The sequence below is a fragment of the Centroberyx affinis genome, unplaced genomic scaffold (genome assembly GCF_046629955.1).
Source record: "Centroberyx affinis isolate AG114_WGS23_722 - 3 ecotype Tasmania unplaced genomic scaffold, CSIRO-AGI_Caff_v1 ptg003056l_1, whole genome shotgun sequence".
In the NCBI taxonomy this organism is placed as follows: Eukaryota; Metazoa; Chordata; class Actinopteri; order Beryciformes; family Berycidae; genus Centroberyx; species Centroberyx affinis.
In genome coordinates, this window is record NW_027281143.1 from 219,819 (window position 1) to 241,371 (window position 21,553).

General features: G+C 44.0%; 1 protein-coding gene across 1 annotated transcript in view; it reads left to right on the forward strand.

Moving 5' to 3' along the window:
• trappc9 (trafficking protein particle complex subunit 9) overlaps nt 1-21,553 on the forward strand; it is a 171,338-nt gene that overhangs the window by 131,330 nt on the left and 18,455 nt on the right. The window lies entirely within an intron of this gene.

Consider the following 21,553-nt stretch of genomic DNA (forward strand, 5'->3'; position numbering starts at 1 on the left):
AGCCAAACAATCAAACTGCTTAACATTTATTCAAATGAACTGGTCTTGTCGCATGTCATCCCCCCTCTCTCTCTCTTCCCAATCTTTCCTGTCTCTCTTTACTATTGAAAATAAAAAGGAAAAAAAAAGTTATAATAACCCAATAATCTCATTTTCATTCATTTTCAATCAAATTCCTGGTTGACAGAGCCAGGGTAACCCTTTAATAATCCATCCAACCTCAGAATATTAGCCTGTGTAAAGTCTTGGTCAACTTCAAATCGGATTAAGATTTTATTGAGCATGTGGCATGCACTAATTTACTGTATTAATCCACACTCCAGGCTCCACACAGAAATATAGTGTTTGGAGATGGTGGAGAGTAATCAAAACTGGAGGTTGGAGAAGACAGACTCCACGGTTTATTTTTTGTGTCAGTGGGCATTAATTTCACAACAGTTCCCTTTATGCTTTCATTTACGCACCAGTGGATAGGTGGTGACTATGGACCGGCAGTTTGCAGACTGATAAACAAAGAACAAAGACACAAAACAGCTGTTCACATACACACTCAACACTTCCCGGTTGTCTTAGCCTTCTGTCTCCATAAGTACTTGATGGTTGTCTGTCAACCAATCAAACCCAACCCATGAGTTGGCCTTCATCACACTCAGCCGTGTCTATCCCCACCTGAATGGAGCATGCCACCTGACTCAAAGCACCATCGATCCATTTACATGTCCTTACCCCGAATATGACGGAGCATCGACTGGAAAGAGTAATTAAAATAAAGCGTGTGCCAGGGGGAAGGAGCCTTATCCCCCACCCCCCCACCCCACACACACACATCCCTCTCTGCTGGCCAGTCGCAGGGCTACGAGGAATAATTGGTTTGTAGGCCCTAGATGGATCGATCCGGAGGACTCATATCTACCTCTTGCCGGAGCCGAAGCCACGCGGGGGGAACATCTATTCCCCTTCCAGCCCATTATGGAGTCGGAGTTGAAATGAGCGGCGCTGCATATTGACAGCCTTGTGCAAATTTTCTCCCAGCGCCGCCACCGCCGACGCAGCGGGGCCAGGGAGGAAGGAGGCTGAAGCGAGGCCACAAACACAGATGGGTTTTCCGTCTCATTATCGCTACGAGGCGTCACCGGCTCGAGGACGAGTGCTTTCAGATTAACTCCATTTGTGAAGATGCAGGGCCCTTTCGCATGTAGCTCAGTTCATGATACGGGATCACTAATGTGTTCACCGGTGCACCGTTTATGCATTTGAGCATGGCAACAATGATGTTCCACGAGCAGATACATTGGTGATTGGTCTACTAGTCTCAAAATGGAGCAATGGAGAACACACACACAAACACACATGACCACATCATGACATGTCCTGGTGTTATCACTCTGTGTCGTCCTTTTGTCAAACATGGACAGCCTTTTGTTGTTTTCCTCTGTCTCGATCTGCCATTGTTTTGCCCGCCTGGAATTTAAAGACAATCATGGTATAGCTAGTAATTAGCTGTGCTGATCCTGCTGGCTTGTCTATTTTCAAAGCGGGCTTTGTCTGCAAACACAATACCACTGTCTATTTCTCAGATGCAATGTAAAGAAGAGGAAGCAACTACATCTCCTAACAGGTGGCTGCTCTTTTAATGCTATGAAGATTAGACAGCCAGGGAGACTAGTGTTTGTTCTACTGAATCACACAGCACCACTTTGGCTGTTTTAACATTAAGGCAAAAGTCTTCCAGCAACACTGCCGGCGTTGCTGCCAATCCCCCAGGGCCCTTTTTAACTGCTTTTCCCAATCAAAAGATACCTGAGAGGGTAACTCCAGTGAGTTCTGAACTCTAGCTTCTACTCACCTCAGCGGCTACAAGCTGAAAAACAGGGCAGAGTCGGGCGAGCTGACAGGCACCCGTTGCCAATGGCATCCTTCCTAAAATGCAAAATGCATGCGGTGCCATATTTCCTCCAATGTATTGGCAGCTCCACTTCATTTAATTCTCAAATGCACTGGCCCCTACCTCTCTTACTAGGGCCTCCTTGCCTCAACACATAACCTGATATACATTTGTATACATAAATATAGGTTCCTCTATTATTATATGATTTTTTGTGCTTTGGCCTTTTTGTTATATACAGATATATTGCATTTCTTACTGAAAATATAAAAAATGTGCACAAATGCAATTTATTCATTATTTGCAGAGAAGCAGTCTCGGTCTCAGTGACCTTCTGCAACTATGCACAGCAGACACAATGCAGTTTTTTGTATCCCTTTATGTATCACACATTGTAGGCCTTAATTCTGTAATGTACACACGCTTTGTCCAGATGGAACATCAACAGTGATGCAAGAGTTCTAATTCATTAGTCAAAAGAGCCGATTTGATCTCGGTTGCATCATCATATCTCATGCCAGTGCTGTTTTCTGTGATCGCTCCATGAAAAGGGAATGGTTGGGTTTGATTTTGAATGAGCAGATGAAACTGTGATATATTCCATCATGACTGGCACTGTTTGTGTTGCCTGGAGGGATCTATTAGGAGTCTGCTTTCATGTGCTTTTGGCCTTTTCTGATAGTAATGTGATGTCTTTATGATGCCCCCCCCCCACCCCCGCACTCCACACCTTCGTCTCCCTCTGTCTCCCTCCCTCCCCTTAAATGTTTTTGTTATTGGGGTCACATTGATATGCCAATATAAAAATTCTATAGTTTAAGATTCCATAGTTTTTTTTCTACAGATCTCATAAATCTTTTTACTTCTACTGCTAAGGTTATTGTGTCTCTATTGTTCCACCAAACCTTCTTCTTCTGCTTCTTCTTCTTCTTCTGCTTCTGTAAACAGGCCTCATCATGCCTCTTTCACATATTTTTGATGCTCATAGCTGTTTGGCCTTGCTGCATGAATAAAGTTGATGGCAAAGATGCACAAACAGGAAGAGAGGCATGTTTCCTAACTGCTTAACCCTAGACCATCCAAACTTCACTGTATGCAAGGGACAGACCACATTTGGTAATGCTGAATATAGCACCATCATTGGCAAATTGGCAATTTTTCAAATGGCAATATATCAGGTATGATTTCACCTGCAGTAGCAGGACTGTTACCGAAATGTCCTTTATTTGAAATGCAGAACTTTTCCATAATGATGAATCAAGTTTATATTCTCACTGTCAAATAATGATAGACCCATAGACTCGGACCCCATTACTGGCCACTTGCGGCTACATTTTGTATTCGAATTTGTATTCTCAATTTTCTCCACCACTATAGGCATACTAATAAAAAAATCGAAATAATACGGAACACCTTTGGGTATTCTTATGAAGGACATTGTGTTTTGTCAAATATGTTATTCGGATTCGGGATCATCACTTTTTATTAGAAGATTTATTTTACCATTGGGTATATTGGACAAACCCTGCTAGCCTAATGGCTTGTTAAACTGTTACTTAAGATGTTTGAAGCTCCATCCATTTATCCGCTGGTCTCTCCCCAAGGGGCCGGCGTTGTACTAAATAACAGCGTTCACGCTCACAAAGGTTAAGCGGTGAGTCAGAACCAGTGATGACAGGTTGACCAATGAGTCGCAGCCGGGCTGCCACACGGCTCTGAGCAGCAGATGAGACAATTCTACACACACACACACACACACTGTCATTCCCGCCGCTCACTGGACATTATTGGATTTTTGTGCGGCGCGTCTGTAAACTGTAAATCTTTCTTTCGTCTTTCTTTTTCTGCCACGCGGGGCATTGATTTTGGGGAATATTAATGATGGATTCACTCCTGCGTTATCTCACTGACTGTGTTTGCGTTTCATTTCCAGTGAGGACTGTCTTTGGTGGCCGACTGCCTCATAATCAGATTGTCAGTGCGTAGGGGCCTCTCAGGTGTATTTATTGAACATTGAATTATTTCAGGACAGAAAGGTTCAAGAAGTTCCTTTGACTGGCTGAGGGTGCCACTATACTATTTTGTGAGAGTTGGGGGGTATGCAGATGTTTATGTGTTCAGGATTTTTAGAAGCCCATTCATCATGATCAGTAGCCAAAAAGCTTTCACCAGGATTGACCTTTGAAGTAGGTCTGTACAGCCTGTGCAAGCCAAGGAAATTCATTTTTCTAGGCAGTACATGTAATGAGATGAGTTCCTTGAGTAAGATACCACATGAACTGAAATGAAAGTCTGTTGTGGATAATCTGTCGCCCGGAGAAGACGCGATGCTGTAAATTCCCTTCTATTTCCACTGTGATAAGTCCAGTACACACACAACAGTATGTACTCGTATACAGAGGGATTTAATATTCATTACAGAGGCATCAGTCTCTGGTTGAGGAGATCTGGAGAGATGATATGAGATGCAGCAGAAGCAGAGGAGATATGTTGATTTTCTCATAATTGATGGATGCATGCAACCCCCAGAAGCCTTCGGTGAGGAAATATCTCACACTGCTTCCTCTACAGTATCTTTTCCGCTGATATATTTCCTAACATGACACTCTTTTATTCCCTAAAGAGCTCTTACAAAAGAGCACCTGAAACCTTGAATAGGTATACACTCCCTTTTTTTTTTTTTCCTTTTTTTTTCCCGCCACCAACAGCAATTCCCCAGAAACGGGGGGGGGGGGGGATATGAAATTGTAATTCCGCAGGAGACAAATGGCATGTGGCGCTCCTCTGAATTATAAATGAAAGCAGAAGGGCCTTAGTTCTGCCTTCTTGCCCGAGCGTGATTCAGGCAGCCTGGCGTGAGCAGGACACGGTCACATAACAGGTGGAGACACACACACAGACACAGACGCACCAACATGCTCTCAATCTGTGAGTCCCGCATATTCCGGCATATTAGAATCGGTGACTCTCCGTTAGGGTTCGACCGATATATCGGGTTTGCCAATATTGGCCTTTTATTAAAACTTGGCGAAAACACATCGACCAATCATGGCATCCTCCTCAGATAAGGTCAAATTCCAAGTATGTTCACGTATGCGTCAATCTTACATTGTTAGTAGTGGTAGTATCCTGGGAATCCTGGGCTTCATTGGAGAGCTTTAGTGTCCCATGGTCTAAATGCTGTTTCAGAGGCTTCTCCACCCTGACAAGAATAAATTCTGGGGGAAACATGGAACACTTGTACTTGGATATTTATTTGCATGAAAATGGTCAAATTTAAAGTTATCATCTGCTTCAGTCCAAAATCATCCGGTTCTTCAGCATGAGTTTCACACTAAGGCAGGCAGCAGAGGCAGTTTGGTATTGGTATTGTTACCGGTATCAGCCATCAAATACCCATATCACCTGAGCCCCACTCTCCTGCCTGGCTGGGTATGCTGTGTGCTGGTCATCTTGGGTGCTGCAGTGAAAGCAGGTCCCTCTCTGACTAACCATGTCTCTGCATCACGACCTGTTGGCTGATCTGTGGTCAGCAGTCTGCAGGATGTCCTGGCCCGCTGCGTGTTGCACTGGTCCGCGGTCAGCGTGAACGTGCCTCTGACAGCATGCTGGGCGTCCTCTTAATGCTGCCAACTGGGTCCACCAACACACCGACAGGGCACGTGTGTGTGTGTTTGTGAGAAAGAGAGAGAGAGAGATTCTGCTTACATCTCAAAGGGATGAACCTGATAATTGACAAGGCATTTGGATTATTTGTTGTCATCTGTTGAAGAAAGTATTGTAGCACAATATTAAATAATAACTACAGAAATAATCAGAGATTACATAAAAACAATCTACAATAAATACAAGTCAGAAGAAACTAAAAATTGAAAGAATGGAGTATGTAATAATTCCTGTGTTTAGGAACTGGCACTATGTAACTATTGGAAAAACGCTGCTGTATGTATAACAGTCAACAGCGCCCAAGCCCATGAACACACAGTGACTGGCAAGAAGCCCAGACAAGACCGTCATTACCTGCGCGTGTGTGTGTGTGTGTGTGTGTGGACCCAGCAGCTGTGTGTGTTTGTGGGGTATTTGAATGAGCCAAGAGGTACTGGTACTGTATATGTGACCCCACCGCTTGTGTGCGAGCGCGCCCCTCTTAGTGAGCCGGCCAATGAAAGATACTTTAAAGTCACCCTGACCTGTGTGGCTGTTTACTGGACGCCCTCTGCCCATCTGCCAGTCTGAATTAGTCTCACTGCACACATGGAGATGAGAGGGACTCAGGTGGAATCAGCCTTATGGTACTTCAGTGACATAAGCTTTGGAAACACGCCATGTTGTTTGTGTGTGTGTGTGTACTGCTTTTGTAGCTAAGCTCATACTGTATGAACATTTGAACAGTGGAATCATTCATGTTCCCCGCCTGTCTAACTAGTACCGCGGTACACTCCCTGGCGCAATCTGCCCTGCTCTGCTGGGCATTTTATGCACTGTAGCTGTGTTAATACAAGGCAAAGCTCTGACAAAAGCCATAAAACGTACACAAAGCCATACAACAGCAGTGTTCGACTGATACACGCATATTTATCAATATATTACTCTCTGCATCTTGAATTGCCGTCACACTCGCAGATTGGTTAAATCATCTTGAGGTTGTGACTCAGTGGGGCGGTGATTGCATTATACTCCCGTTTAATGCAACGCTGAAATTTTAATGGCACGTTATATTTAGGTGGAACCATATTTGACCAATTTGCATATTTAAACAGCAACAGCTGTGGAATCTCCCGTCCGCCTTGGGGCTTGCCTCGAGCATATGTCTCATCTGTTGGTAAAAATGGAGTCATGAAATAATATTGCAATCTCAATTACTCATACAAGACGGCGTGGCGTGCATTAAAATGCAGCAGTGGGAAGAAGTGCGTTGTTGCTTTTGTTGTCTTTAGTGGTGCCGTCACTATAGCTCCCAGTGAAGATCAGGAGGAAACGCTGCATCACTGTAATTAGTGTAGAAGGATGTATAAACGCATGTCCACACTGGTTGAGTCAGTGCTGCACCAACATGTTACATCAGCTGCCTGGAAGATCTTAATCTATGAGATCAAAGTAGGGTCTAATTCCCCACTTAACACTCAGGCTTTTGGTTGGCTAGAGCTATATTACAGTTGATCATGCCTATAGGACTGTAAGGATTATTCATAAAGCTCACCGGCAGGGTTAGCGTTACATTATGGGCAGCTGAGACCATCACAGAAGTGTGTTTTTATATTCATAAACAGGAACTACTGCATCAGTTTTGCTGTTTGCATTTTTGCGACACCACCAACCCCCTTTCGATCATTTGCATGTTCCTTCAGCAATTCATAAAAGCACACCGCAGTGCAAAAAAAAAGCACAGTCAACCCAAAAATCTCAGTAGGTATATTGAGACTGACCCGGTAATTTGTTTAAGAATAAGAAAACACTTAACTGTGACTGACTCAGCACAGACTTTAATTGGGTATGGCAAGGTGCAGCACTTGCCATCCTTTTTTTTTTTTTTTTGCATGTTTTCACCTTTATTGGACAGCTAAAGCGGAGCCCCACCCCACCCCTACTGCCGCCTCAAACAGGTTGCTAAAATTATAATGACGAGCGAAGATCAAGCAAAATATACCTGAAATTCATTTGGAAGCCATACCTAAGAAAAATACATCAGGGGAGCACTCAGGACAATGTTCCTTCCAGTCTGCACAATAATTTATCACATTGACCACATAATAATATCTTCCAGTTATTAGTTGTTGCTCTGTTTTGTCCCTAGAAATGTAATCGATATAAGTGGGTTTGGAGGTTTTTTTTGCCTGTTAGATGCAGGGACTTGGTCTGTACCTTAAGGTTTAGTGAATGACGCCCCTGGGTCTCAGCCCATAACATCACACCAACCCTGCCAGTGAGTTTTATGAATAATATCTCATTTTCCTAACACTTTTGCATGTTGTGCCACTACCTCTTCTCTTAATATTCGGAGTCCTGCTGAGACTTTTGTCTTTTTCTGTCATTCTGACATATCTAGAACTTGCACACAGGCTGGATAATCAGCCTGAGTCAGAGTGGACGTTCAATATGTAACAGTTAAAATGTTGATTTTCGTTGGCTGTCACGTGGCCTTTTGTTGAGAATAAGGCGCCGTCTCAGCAACTGGTAAATTCATGAATAAGTTCAAATTACCGAGCCACACGCCACTGTTACTGTTGGGTTTTATGAATAAAGCCCTGTGTGTTTATCGTCTTGAAAGAGTGAAATTGCTCCCAAAGGCTGTGTGCAATTGTTCATTAGCCATGTAAATGTCGGATTGTGTTTGTGCTATCCGTTCATTTGGGCTTGGCTATGTGCAGATGAGCTGGTATGAGCAGGTCTCGCTTCACTAGCCACCTCGGTCCCAGAGCGCAGGCCTCTAGCCCTACTTATGCACACACACACACACACACACACACACACACACTTAGGCCTACACATGCACACATACATTGCACAAGGGCAAGTCCTCCATGTTTATAAAGTTTGAAAGCTCCACTAACATAAGTTTAGGAATTAGGCAGATCTCCTTATTTGTCTTGATGGCTGCAGTGAATGGCCCTGAAGGGAGTGCTAAGAACACATACAGTATTAGGTGGATTAGCATGTCATGCATAAATAAAATGCTAATGTTTGGTAGCTAATGAGTCCCACTGAAATATCTCATATTAGTCCTAAGATGAGTCATATGTGCTCTCAAACTGATGATCTGTAAGTAACTTAAATCTAACTCAGTAGGTCTAATGCTGCATTTTATCTTACTAAAGAAGCTTATTTAATCATTTACAGAAATTATAGATCTAATCTGACTTGCTGCGGCTTGATTTAACTTATGGATCACTTCTTCTCATTTGCATGAGTTCCTAGGAGCCCAGTTGTGATATTGTGTTAGTTTAAAGGTATGCTTAGATGTAACCTAGCTGATTTTCTTTCTGTGCATTTTAAATATCTGATGGAATTATTCCCCCATTTCTTCAGAGTGCCTGGGAAAAACACATGAATAATGCAACAGCACTCAGTGGCTGTGGTGGGCCTTAATGATATTTTTGGGGAGATTGTGCTTACTGAGTCATCCTAGATGAGAGAGGAGAGGCAGAGAAGGAAAGAGTGAAAGTTAGCGAGGGAGAGGGTTTCTTCAGGTGTGTGCTCTGGGTCCTAGTTCTAATTCAAGTCATGGCAGGGGCTAAACTTAATTATGGCGCCACAGAAGCGGAGAACTAGGGGCCGGAGCCGGTGCCCCCTGGTATTATCGTCCTCTCAGCAGCTGGAGGCCATACCAGAGCTCCACTAAGGCTGGGGACACACTAGGACTTAGGCTGATTTATACCAGATTTTTCCATTTTTACAATCGGAGCGAGAAATCCTGATCAGACGCTTGGTCAGGACCAATGGTCAGCAAAGATTATCTGGTAGATTGAGGGTGAGGCAAAGACGAGATTCGGGTGAAACAGTGGGGCCCCCGGAGGCGTAATTTATTGACGATCACACAAAGGTAAGTGTATTGTGGTGAGTGCAGGCTGGGAGCGCCGGGGCCGATTTGTGAGAAGAGGGAGCGGTGTCAGTCTTCGGGCAGCTAGGCAAGAGAACAGTCGTGGCTACAGAGAAGGAAGGCGAGGTCGGTGGAGAGGTGAAGGTGCGCGGGTCCAGCTGGGGCTCAGATGTCGGGATATTTACACCCACAACATCTGGACCGGTTCCTGAACAAGTCTTGCGGTGTGTGGGAGTCAAATTCATCCCAAGACCCGAGACCAGCGACAGCCTATGCGAGCCAAGTACCACCTGCTGCTGGACTGATGAATAAGCCCCGAGGATGGAAGAAGAGACCTTCACCACCACAGACACTGCATTGATGTCATGTAATCAAGCCGTAATGAGCGCTGCAGAAACACCCAGCGCTGACGGAGTGACTCGCGGCTGCCAGCCTTAAAGACTGTTTTCTGCCTCTCTGCACGTGAAATGAGCAGGCAGTTTGCCAACACTGGGAGGCGCCCCGTCTTGTTGCTAATTAGGCCCTTTGCCATTCATGTAGTACCTCGAGCAAGGAGGTAAACAGGCTGTGGCGGGGTGAAGGGCGTTCGCTGTACTCCAGTGCAACTGGTCGGGGAAAGCTTTTATTTTGCTCCCCTGTGTCCCGTTTGTGCGCGGCCCATGCTGGGATACCACACCGAACTGTTTCTCTGCACTGAAACTGCAAGGCTGCAGAGAAGAGGTGAATACAGCACAATGATACCAACATCCCTCTCCTTCTGGTGGACAAGGATTAAACCATAGGTCCGCACAACCGCCTCACTCGACCAAAAAATTTGTATTGTGATAATCAGCGTTTCCACCGAGCCGTTCTTCATCAAGTGTGTTTTAGATAGTACCCATATTTCTCTGGAATAGCATGTTAAGACATCAGTTGAGGTGATCCAAATCCAAGAATGCCAAATCAATACTCGTGTCCCTGTGGAGAACGTTCTTCCCGAGTTGTCTTGTAGAGAACAAACGTCTCAAGACTGCGAGAACACAGAATGAATCTTAACAGTTTGAGATGGGCTGTGTGCTTAACGTGTGATCAATTAAGACACACACAGCTGTTCATTACCCCAGCTGAGTCAGCTGGCTCTGCACTATAGACTGTGCAAATGTTTGGACGTGATGTGCATTCTTGCATTGAATCTTGGGGCTTCCTATTCGTTCTCGACGGCTAAGTCAGAATCCAGTGCATCCTCGGTTGGCAACTAACCTTCTGGGATCTTTATCCGCCCTCGGTCCTCGACATTCTTTTGTTTTGGAATCATACTTCAGCCTTTAGATATTACAAACGTGTCATGAAACACACAAGAATGCACAAGAACGTGAATTGAGGAAGACCCATGGTGTCATACTGAAACAACGGCATGCAAATTCAGTGTGTGTTGGATACACCTGTCTACATCAGCATTCAGACAATAGACTAGCAACTCAAGGACAACATTACAAAAAATATCATCATAAATATTATCATCTTTAAAGTTATTAAAGTTCAACTAATGCATAATTTGACAGATGGTTCTACAGACGTGTCAGAAGCAATGGTACTGCCTAGACGTTGCCTAGATTAAATCCAAATGTCTGTTCATTTAAACCTGGGTTGTCTGGCGAGGAGTATACCTCAGTTACTTAGAGACACATTACTGTGTTGCTGTATTGACGTGTCTTTTCTTGCGTGCATGTGCGAGTCTAATTAAAAACTCCTATTTCACCTATCACTTTCCGCTAATAGCACTGGGCTAGTGGGGCATCTCAAGCATCAACACGCAAATGTTGGGTGGCATTACTATCAATGCTCCAGATTTTCATTGATGTGAAAAAACTTGGCTATTTTTCAGAGAGATGTCTGCATTACGTGCATTGTAGTAAAGAGCAGCCAGATCAGTGAATCACTGATCCTCATTACAGCAATATTACCCACATGCTCTTACCGCAAGGCATTATTTTTACTGCTGTTGCTTTTACAGCTATTGGGAAATCTGTCCATTTCCTTTAAGGACTGCTTCGTTTCTTACTTTGTATTTGTTGATGTGTGTGGGTTTTTTTTACTGGCATTCTACTAGATTAGGAGGATGATGACTAAATTCATTTAATCTCTTTAGTAAAAGTTTCAGTGCTAGAGTTATTTTGTTTTTGTCCATGATTGAATGAATAGTCCATTTTGAATGAGAGAAAATACATATTACAATAAATTATTTTTAAACATATTCACACAATATTTTCTCCTTCTAGTTGATTACTTAATTACTTACATAAATTATGATGAATATAAAATATGTTGCAGAATTTAAATATAGTGATCATTGGCATAGATTATGCAATCAGAGACTCATGTCGGACAGACTCATGGGTGTGGCTAATTGCTATAGTTTTAAAGTAACAATACTTTTTCATATAAATAAATGTATATTTTGCTACTCTCTATCGCTGATTGATATTACACAATATGCGATTCAGACTTTATCTAGTTCATGAAAGCTTTTACATTTGCTGTCAGGTAGAAAAATACCCTTGTGCACACAAAGTGATGTGTGTGATTTCTGGCAACAGCAGTTTGTAATAAACAGAAGAACTGGGTAGTCAGCATGAGCAGTGATAGCCACCATGGCTGAACAGACAAAGAAAAGAGAAACTCAAACAGAAAATCCAAGGAAAAAGACATCACAGTACTGGACACACTGTTTGATTGATGGTGATCTCTGGGAAGTAAGGCACAAAAACACCAAAGATATCAACAAAATTTAAAAAATGAGCACGTCGTAGGTTACCGCTAAATCCCTCTGCACTTCCCTTTAATGTCCATGGTGCTGAATGGTTTATAGTCTGGTCTCTTAAGGTATCTTCTTTTTGATGTCTTTCTTTCTATTACCTATCAGTATTATAATATGTCATCATAAATCAGAACCATTACACCATTGCATCAAAGCAGCACAGTTTTATCAGGCTTCATCCTTGCTTTTATGACCATGGCCATTGGGGGAGATAGACAGCCTACAGATATCTTTGTGTGTGCGCCTGCCTGCCTGCCTGCCTGCTCGCCTGCCTGTGTTTGTATTGAAGGTAAGAGGGGAAAGTGATGCGAGTTGACACAGTTACGCTGTGAGGGCACACGAGGAGCAGCAGGGAGGCCAGCTAGAGGACAGGACTGAGGAAATGGCTGGAGGAGTTGTTTTGCGGAGAGCTTCTGAATCGCCCCCCCCCCCATGCTGCGGCGACGGCACCTGGATTGGTTTCAGTGTTAGAAGATGCTGAGGGTTTTAAAAATGAGGAACGAAAATGGTGCTGGCAGAATGTGCGCAGCTGATAGGAAGTGGCGTTCTGACATAAAGCAGCTTTGCCTGTAGGGACCTTGCTGAGCAGTAAACATATCAGTCTTGCATGACAACTTAAAGTAGCTTCTTTTTTTTTTTAAAAGATACCAGCCACTGCAACGATAAAGACTTAGACATTTAGATGGCTCAAGGGGGGTGGATTATGACTTGGAATAGGGAAATTACCATGCTCACACTTCAGATCGCTGATGCTGTTTCAACATCGTAACACAAAATAAGTAATAAATCAATACCAATCATTCTTATTGTGTTAAGAGACGTAGAAATTTACCGGACAGGAATAGATAATAAAGAATGCAGAAGAATAAATAACTAGTAAAAAATGACATTTGTTAACTTGTGCTTTATGGCTCATAAAAAATGACCCACATGCCCTACTACACAGCAGTCGTAGCCAAGTGATACTCTTGGCCTTACCAACTGTCATTGCCGTGAGCGGTGCAGGCGTGACGAGCGGTGGCCCGGGAGTGGATGAATCACTAAGTGACCACCTCCTGTTGATGAGATGGGGAAGGGAGACACACAGCCACTCCACCCCCCCCCCCCCCCCCCCCCGCGCTCTTTCCACCTGCCGTTAGCACGCATCTCGTATCCGGATTGTGTCGCCATGCTGTGCGGTTTAATACTACTATTTACTCCTGACATTAAAATGCATCTCCGGTATATGTAATATTCATTTAGTGTAAACAACAACACATCAGGCACTTCTAGGTTCTGCATACTTGTCAAAAAGTAGATAATTTACATATTTTCCTAGTATCTGAGCTGCTTGCCGCCTATTTTATTTGCACGTGCTTTATATTATAAGTTTATTTCCATTTACTTAGTTGATATATGTGGACTGGAGGCACATCACTTTTACACTTTATCCAGGATGCATGCTAATGCCAGGTGGAAAGGGGCTCCATGCTTTTCCCCCTTCACTGAATAATTTTAATGTTGTTCCAGGCATTGCATAGAGCTTCAGCCGTAGCGGCATACCATCAAATTTAACATCTCCCACAGTCATATTGCAACTTCTGCTATCTTGAGAATCACACCACGAGGGTGCTAATGATGATGGCGATAGCAGCCCATAACCAGAGGCTAGTGCCACTATTCTTAGAAGCAGCACTTTTTATTTAGAAGGAGCAGAACGTGTCGTCGCTGGCAGCGCCGAGCCGCCTGTTCTTTTTTCCCACCTCATTAATCTGTTCATTCATTCAGCGGGCTACTCCTAATCTCATCGCTATCTCACCCATTCATCACACTGTGCCTGTTGCCCGCCTCGCTCTGTGTCTCCGTCTCTCCCTCAGTCCTGTGGTCCGGGAGATCAGGCCACACTAATGATGAAGAAAAGAGCGGCTCACACATCTGCAGCCAGGCCCATCAATCTTGTTTATCTGCTTACCTAGTCTCCTCCTGGAACCTTCCCTTTACTGGGTGGCTAATATGCAGTCAGTAACATTAGTATTAGGGCAGTGCAGGGAAGCTGTTTCTTTTTCAACCTGATCAAACGATGAATATGAAGCAAATGATCTACTGATTATTTTTGCCAAGGTGTTCATTGTGGACTCAATTATTTTCAGTCAACAGTAGCAACATGTGATCAAGTCCATCCAAGTATTTTTTTTGGTCCTTTATCTTGAGAATATTATAATCTTGTGAGATTCATCTTCACACTAGCAAAGTCTAGCATGCATGTTTCTTGGTCTCTTATTAAGCAGGCCTCTATTCTACTTCTTCTTGATTTCAAAACCAAAGGTTCCATATGGAATATAATCTTTGATTTACTGAGTGAAATCAGCACTGTGAAATCAGCTATGCAGAACTTCGTCTTTGTTTCCCTACTCTTGTCCTCCAGCCAGCTTATTTTTTACCATTGATTCTGGCAGACTAACACACTTCAGTGTGCTGACAAAGGTCTTGAAGGCATATATTGCTTTCATCCCTAACTGTATTTGAATTGACTGTAACAAATTGCATATACTGTAAAATCTGATGTGTCGGTCACAGCACAATGCCACTGTGGGAATTCAAAGGAAAATAGACTCATACATTAAAGAGACTGGGTTGGCCTACTTATGTGCATTTCTAACAATGATGCACTTTGAAATCCAGGCCTGTGGGACTTCAAGGGGCACTACTATTTTTTGAGGAGCTACCGTTCACTGCGAGCTTCCAAAACGGTGAATATACAGTATCATGAGTACTAGTGTCATGAGTACGGGTAGGGCCAGTCTTGGCATTACAGAAAAGCTGACATTATAGTAGGTAATAGGCAACAGGGTACGCTGCCTTCGAATGAACACAAACTTAAAGACAATTCGCCGAGGGACGTAAAGGGACACATCTGAAGCGATCCTTCAGGCCGCGCTGACAAACGGGATCGGGGCTCTGCTGTCAGATCTCGGTACACTCAGCCGCCGCGCTGTCAGAGCGAGTTGCGTCTTCCTCCCCGCGCTTGTCCGTCTCGCGTGTCCACATGCCTCGGTGTGCGCTGCACGGGCGGGAGCGTCCGGGCGGACCCTAATGCGCGCTGCCAGTCCGACTTCTCTCTCGCCCGGCGCCGGGGTGAGGGCGGCGGGTCGGATGATTGGGAAGATATCCGTGCGAGAGATATGCAGGAAGTGTTTCCCCCGCGTTGCCAGGGTCATTTGATTGACAGGCAGAAATAGGGGCCTGGGCTGGCTGTTAAGAGGGATCTGATGGGAATGGACAATGCTAGATCGATTGATGCGAGTATTTCCTGTATCCTCCAACAGTCCTGCGGTTCTTTCCTCCCACATCTTGTTATTGGTCTTTACTTTTGCTTTTCTCCTTTCATCGTTTCTTTTTTTACGACCATGCAAAGCTTGACTTAATTGTCTAGTGGCATTAGAGGACCATTATAATCATTTAGTTTCTGTAGCATAGCGTCTAAGAGGGCTTGTCATCCCCGCGCCGTACAATCGGTCTGTCCCGGCCGTCCCGTTCCTCTGCGGGTAGACTCCTTCCAGCGGACAATGTGCCATGCCACTCCAATTGGCAGCGATACGCCACATACGCCGCGCCATCAGCCTTTTCCCTCCCGGTGCAGTCGGAGATAATTATACGTGGCCCGAGCTGAGAACGACACAGCGGGGGCCTTCTCAGAGCATTTGGAGGCTTCCTGGCTTCTCACCGAGGAGCGCAGGCGCCCGTTGATGCTCTGAGCCTTTCGCTTGCAACGGAGCTGACATCTGCGCAGGAAGACCATCTACCCATTGGTATTATTCTGGTTAATTAAAACCCCGACGGTGAGCGAGTGGGATTTGCTGCCAGCGCTTAAGCCGAAGCCCAGTTGCCCGTCTTTGAGTCGGATTCCCAATTAGCGTGGATCTAAGTTGTAACTGAACAAGAAAATACGACCATAGTTACGGCAGACGCGCTGACAGTTGCTAAGCAGAGTCATGTGATGCAGGAAAGTGTGTTGCCTGGCCTGAAACCAATATTCACAACTCTGATGTAGTCCAGCTCAGGTTGTTTGTGTTTAGAGCTCCGCTGGCTGTGAGGTTATGTTTAGTCTGCTCTGCACTATCTTCCGGAAAACCTCTGTCTGGGCCGCGTTACTGTGTCTCCATCCTAAAAGCCTCCCGTAATACATCACCCTCCGTTTATTATTACAGAAATCCATAAATCATTGAGTGGGTTTTGGTAACTTGGTGCCCTCGCCGGCTGTTTTTAGAAGTCGGAGCTATTTCAGAGCCTGCACTCGCACGGCTTGTATTAAAACTGAATAATTCAAGGGAGGGAGGGATGAGCCAAAAAGGAAAATGGATTGAAGGAATAACTTCTTTTGGTGCACCGCTTCTTCCCATGATATCGATGGGTCTCTCTCCCTCCCTGTCTTTCCCCTCAATTTCACCATTCGCTTTGTAGATTTTCTCATTTCATTGTTTTGCATTTTAGACACGGGCGTTATAGTTTTGAATCAAGTTGTCTATTTGTATCATTTAATTAGAAGAAATTAAACCTGTGTTACGTACTGTAAACCAGGGTCAGCGATGTGTTATGAAATAAACAAAACTCAAATGTGAGAGCAATCAGGTTTCAGCTTCCTCATTAGACGAGCTAGCATCTGCATACACACTGTATTATTTGGAGAAATCAGTGTCTGAATGGAATTAACATAAATGAAAGAGTGAAGTGTTTTGGTGATGATGGTAGTTCCCCCACAGGTCACGCTTGACGCTCTGCTCCTGGTCCTCATCAGCCACAGAGCTTCTCCTCCACCTCTTAATTATATCAAACGCAGGCAAGCCCGGTCTATGTAATTAAACACTGACTGAGAGGCGCAGAGGTCTTCCTCATGCCTCCTCCTTTATTGCAGCTGATATTCATGGCTTAACAAGATTTTGATAACCTTCTATTGCCATTTAGACTATATAATCGTAGCCTGTGTGAAAGTCCTGACCAGAGGACAGTAGAAGCACTCAGAAGAGCTCAGGCTCCTGTCACCATTGCAGTACCAGTTACCTTGTTGCATTTATTCAGCAATCATTGTCAGGAATCATCAAACAAAACAGGTATCACTGACTACTGGCTGTTTTTTTTCTTTTTTTTCTTTTTTCCTCTGCCCTGCCATGTTTCCATAGATGGCGGATAATCTAATTCATAAGTCAGTCTGGCACTTCCTTTGATCAGTTTGAGAAAAAAGACAGCATTGTAATGGTTTGATTTAATGAATTAAATCATGTCCAATCAAGGTCAGCCCGTCACCTTCATCAAAGCACAGCAACCACAAGGGGACTATATATTTTTAGATACAATGCAGAATATGGTGAAATCAGTTAGTTTACTCTCAGGTAATCCAATCTCAAACTCAAGACTTCTAGATAACCATGGGGAACAGACTTCCCAATGGTCAGGTGTATTCCAGACAGGGAAAATCAGGGACTTTGAAAAATTATCTGGGAAAGTCAAGAAATATCGGGGAATTTTACAAATTGGTCAATATACAGTACAAGAGTATGCCAGAATGAATTTTACAACTTCAACACATTCATTACATTAGATGGTTTTCAGCCCAACTGCAGTGGAAACCAGACTGTTTTCATTAAGGTAGTGATTCAACTTTATTTGGCTGTCACTGAGGTTGACTGTGCCATGTGGTATATTCTGGGTCTAGTTATATTTAAGTGAGTGATGAAGTATAGCCATTAATTTACTAACTCATCTAAATGACCAACTTTTAAATGCTCATTGTAATAAGTTTTGAGAGAGGTATCCAAACAAATTCAACTTTATATTCAGTGAAAGTACAATAGATGACAGAGTGGCATTGTCAATTAGCTATTCAGTCTAGACACATGACTTTGAATGAAAAATTGTCTGCTTAAAAATAAAAGCTCACGTCTTCAACCTTGCTTTCGATGTCGTTTGTCTTATGTAGGCTTCAGTAACTGAGCTGCTGGGTACAAAGACTCGCCATAACACCGATTTGTCCTGCGTGCAGATGGCAAATGAGTGGCCAGATGTTGATTGGTTCCTGATAGAATAACATTTTGCAGTCCGCTCCACTTGTTTTGAGCGCACCAAAAATCTTGGGAATCCTAAGACCTTGGAGAACGGGTATCTTAAGTGCTGCAATTTCGATTCTGTCCAAGACTCTGTAATCTGGAGAGAGATTTGCTCTGGGAGAGTCACACCAAGGACATGAGAGTTTTGCAGCACTGCTATTATATAATAAATGGTGAGGTTAACCTTGGGATTTATTCATTCATCATTATTCCTCCATCATCTGACCAAAGGCAGCACGCGCTATGGGATTTTGACCGTATTCAGACCCAATTTGGCCACTGCACACAGTTCAATTAACTGAGCAACCGATATAGTTGAAAAGTGGCCTGGGAGGGTCACTTGGCTGCTCAGTTAGCTAGAAAATCATTTTGTGTGAATTGACTGTAACATAATAAATGTATCCATTCTCTTTGAGACCTGAAGAGTTTTCATTACTTTTACATTCACATTGTTAATTTTCTCACAGGATATGTTTAGATTATGTGCAGAGAGAACAGGCTAATTACTTACATTCTGGAGTCAGTAAGAGCTCTGCTGGCTGTGTCCCTTAGTTAACACTGAAAAAGATGTGCTTGAGAGTTTGCCATTACTCCTTACTGAAAGCCGGATGGGAAAGGCCCTGTTCAATATAAGCTCAGCATTTTAATGGCCGTAGGGGTAAATAAAAGCAGTTGACACCATGGCAAGACATTTTACATTTACCCCTTTTTAGCCCGAAAGGCTGAAGCGTGGTCTTTAATCTATGTGTTGTTTTTGCAAAGGGTTTTAACTCAAGCTGTTTGTTCTTTTATCAATAGCCCATTACTTCTCAATAAGTCCCACAGGGGTGGTTCCTACACTGCAAATTATACCAATCCATGTATGTGAAGTAGGTCATTTTCCTTAGTTATGTCCATGATGTGGAAGTGCCCTCTAATTCAGGAGGCCTTTCTGAATAATGTTGCGCAGTGTGGCTCAGTCTGACCCTGTGATTAACCCAGAGGCATTTACCACATCCCGGCTGTCACTTTATGACCCTTTCCTAGACCTGTGCGGGTAGCACCTAGTTTTACTTCACTTATCTACTATTGACATAATTGATTTCCCCCTAACATACATTTTCCCCATATTTTTTTCACATACTCAACCTATTATGCACCAGTTAGTCATTTAAAGTAATAATCCTCAACATTTTCATATAAATAAGTGTCTGTTTTTCCAGACTCTATTGCCAATTGACACAACACAGCAGTAATTCAACCTAGATCCAGTTCATGAAAGCTTTTACATTTGCTGTTGTAAACACTCTGGTAGCTCTTTCCTGGGCAAAAAAGTGATACATTTTACTTTTCTGGCCGCAGCAACTGCGGTTTGTTTGGAATACATAGAAGAACTGGGTAGTTAGCACAGAAATTCCAAGGAAGAAGACGTCAGAGTACTCGACACACTGATTGCCTGACAAGTGATCTATGTAGACAAAAGCCAAATAACATGGATCTCACAGATAAACTTCAATAATCTGATATTCTCATTTTGGGTTAGGGTTAGGGTTTGGGGACATGATGCATCAGGCCTCACAGTCTACTCCAATACAAGAACGCCGTCCACACTGCCCACTCCACCTACCACTCCGGTCTCATTCAGTCTGGCTCCGCAAAACCCAAGGCCTTATTCTCCACGGTCGACAAACTCCTCGAACCAACAGACAATCTCTCCCAATCCTTCGCTGTTCACAGATGTAACACCTCCCTGTCATTCTTCCAAACAAAAATAGACACAATTTACAACCAGCTGGCCACTTCCACCTCTGCCCACTCAGTCCCTGACCTCATCAATCTCCCTCTAACCAGCCAGTCCCTTTCCCAGCTCTCCCTGATCTCCCTGCCTGACCTCACCAAACTGTTGACAGGGATGAAGACGGCCACTTGCGCCCTGGACCCCATCCCGTCCACTCTGGTCAAGGCCCGTCTCCCCCACTATCAGTCCGCTCATCACCACAGCTATCACCTCCCCCCCTGTCATCCCCATCCTCAAAAAGCCTGGACTCCACCCTGACATCATTATGGCTTATCTTCCAAAATCCTCAGTAAATTACAATATATCCAGAACTCCAGAACAACAAAAACGTCCACTGGCTCCAAATTCAACAACGAATACAGTTCAAGGGTTTGTTGTATACTTTCAAATTCTTGCTCATTTCTCCACAGTCGATGGAGGAACGCTAGTAGGAAAGGCGGAGACGAGGGAGACGAGGGGGTTGGGGGGTGGGGGGGGGGGGGGGGGGTTGGGATAAGAATGAACAGGAAAGGAGTAGGCAGGAGACATTAACTTTGACTCATGAAGATAGATGCGACAAGGCAAGTCCCAAATCACTTGAGTCGAGTGGCGGGGATGATGGAGTCGAGGGGGGGGCGACAGAGTAAGAAACGGAGAGGACAGGTATGGGGGATGCGAAGAGCTCCGCGGGCCGAGTGAGTGATCTGGTGAGCGAAAGGAAGAGCAGGGAAAAAGGGGGGGAAGATGAATAGAGCGGCCTAGACCGACGGAGAGAGTGTGTTTGGGTTACCTGCTTTAGTCGGGTGATTGATGGGGGGGGGGGGGGGGGTCAGAGATGCACCGCAGTTCAGCGTGATTTAATTTGGAGGCCGGGAACTCGGATTGCTTAGCATAGGCTAATTCTGTGTGACCTTCGCCGGGCTGTTGGAGAGATTTCACATTATTTCTCCATTAATCACGTTGAGTAAACTCACGTCAACCTGATTGAGTTGACTCCGCTGATATGAGAGCTGTCGTTCCCCGCGGCGGTAATGGCGACGATGATAGCGATCCCTGCTAGTTGTGTCCATAATCATAACCATTACTGTGAGCAAAACCCAAAAAATAATATTGACCACTATGCAACCTTTGTACTTTATTTAGTCTATCCTGAATACAATGGATACATGCAAGGGCTGAAATTACCACCCATCAAATGCAGCTAAAATGTGTTTTTTGGCAGATAAAAATCAATAAGAGTCACTTGAGATAACATTTGAATGCCTCGGTTATATTCAGTCTTTGGCCTTTGCTTGTTCTCAAACTGTGTCCCTGCTGAACACCGTACACTCCCTCTGACCAGGAGCAAATCAATCCAAAGCTCTTGATTGGCTGTTACACTGGCTCTTTTCATCTCTGCTGCCTGGATGGTGAATTATCTTAACATGAGGAGGAACTTAACGTTATTCCCATGTGGTGACACACAGAATTTGTGAGGCCACCAAAAAGAAAAAGTGAA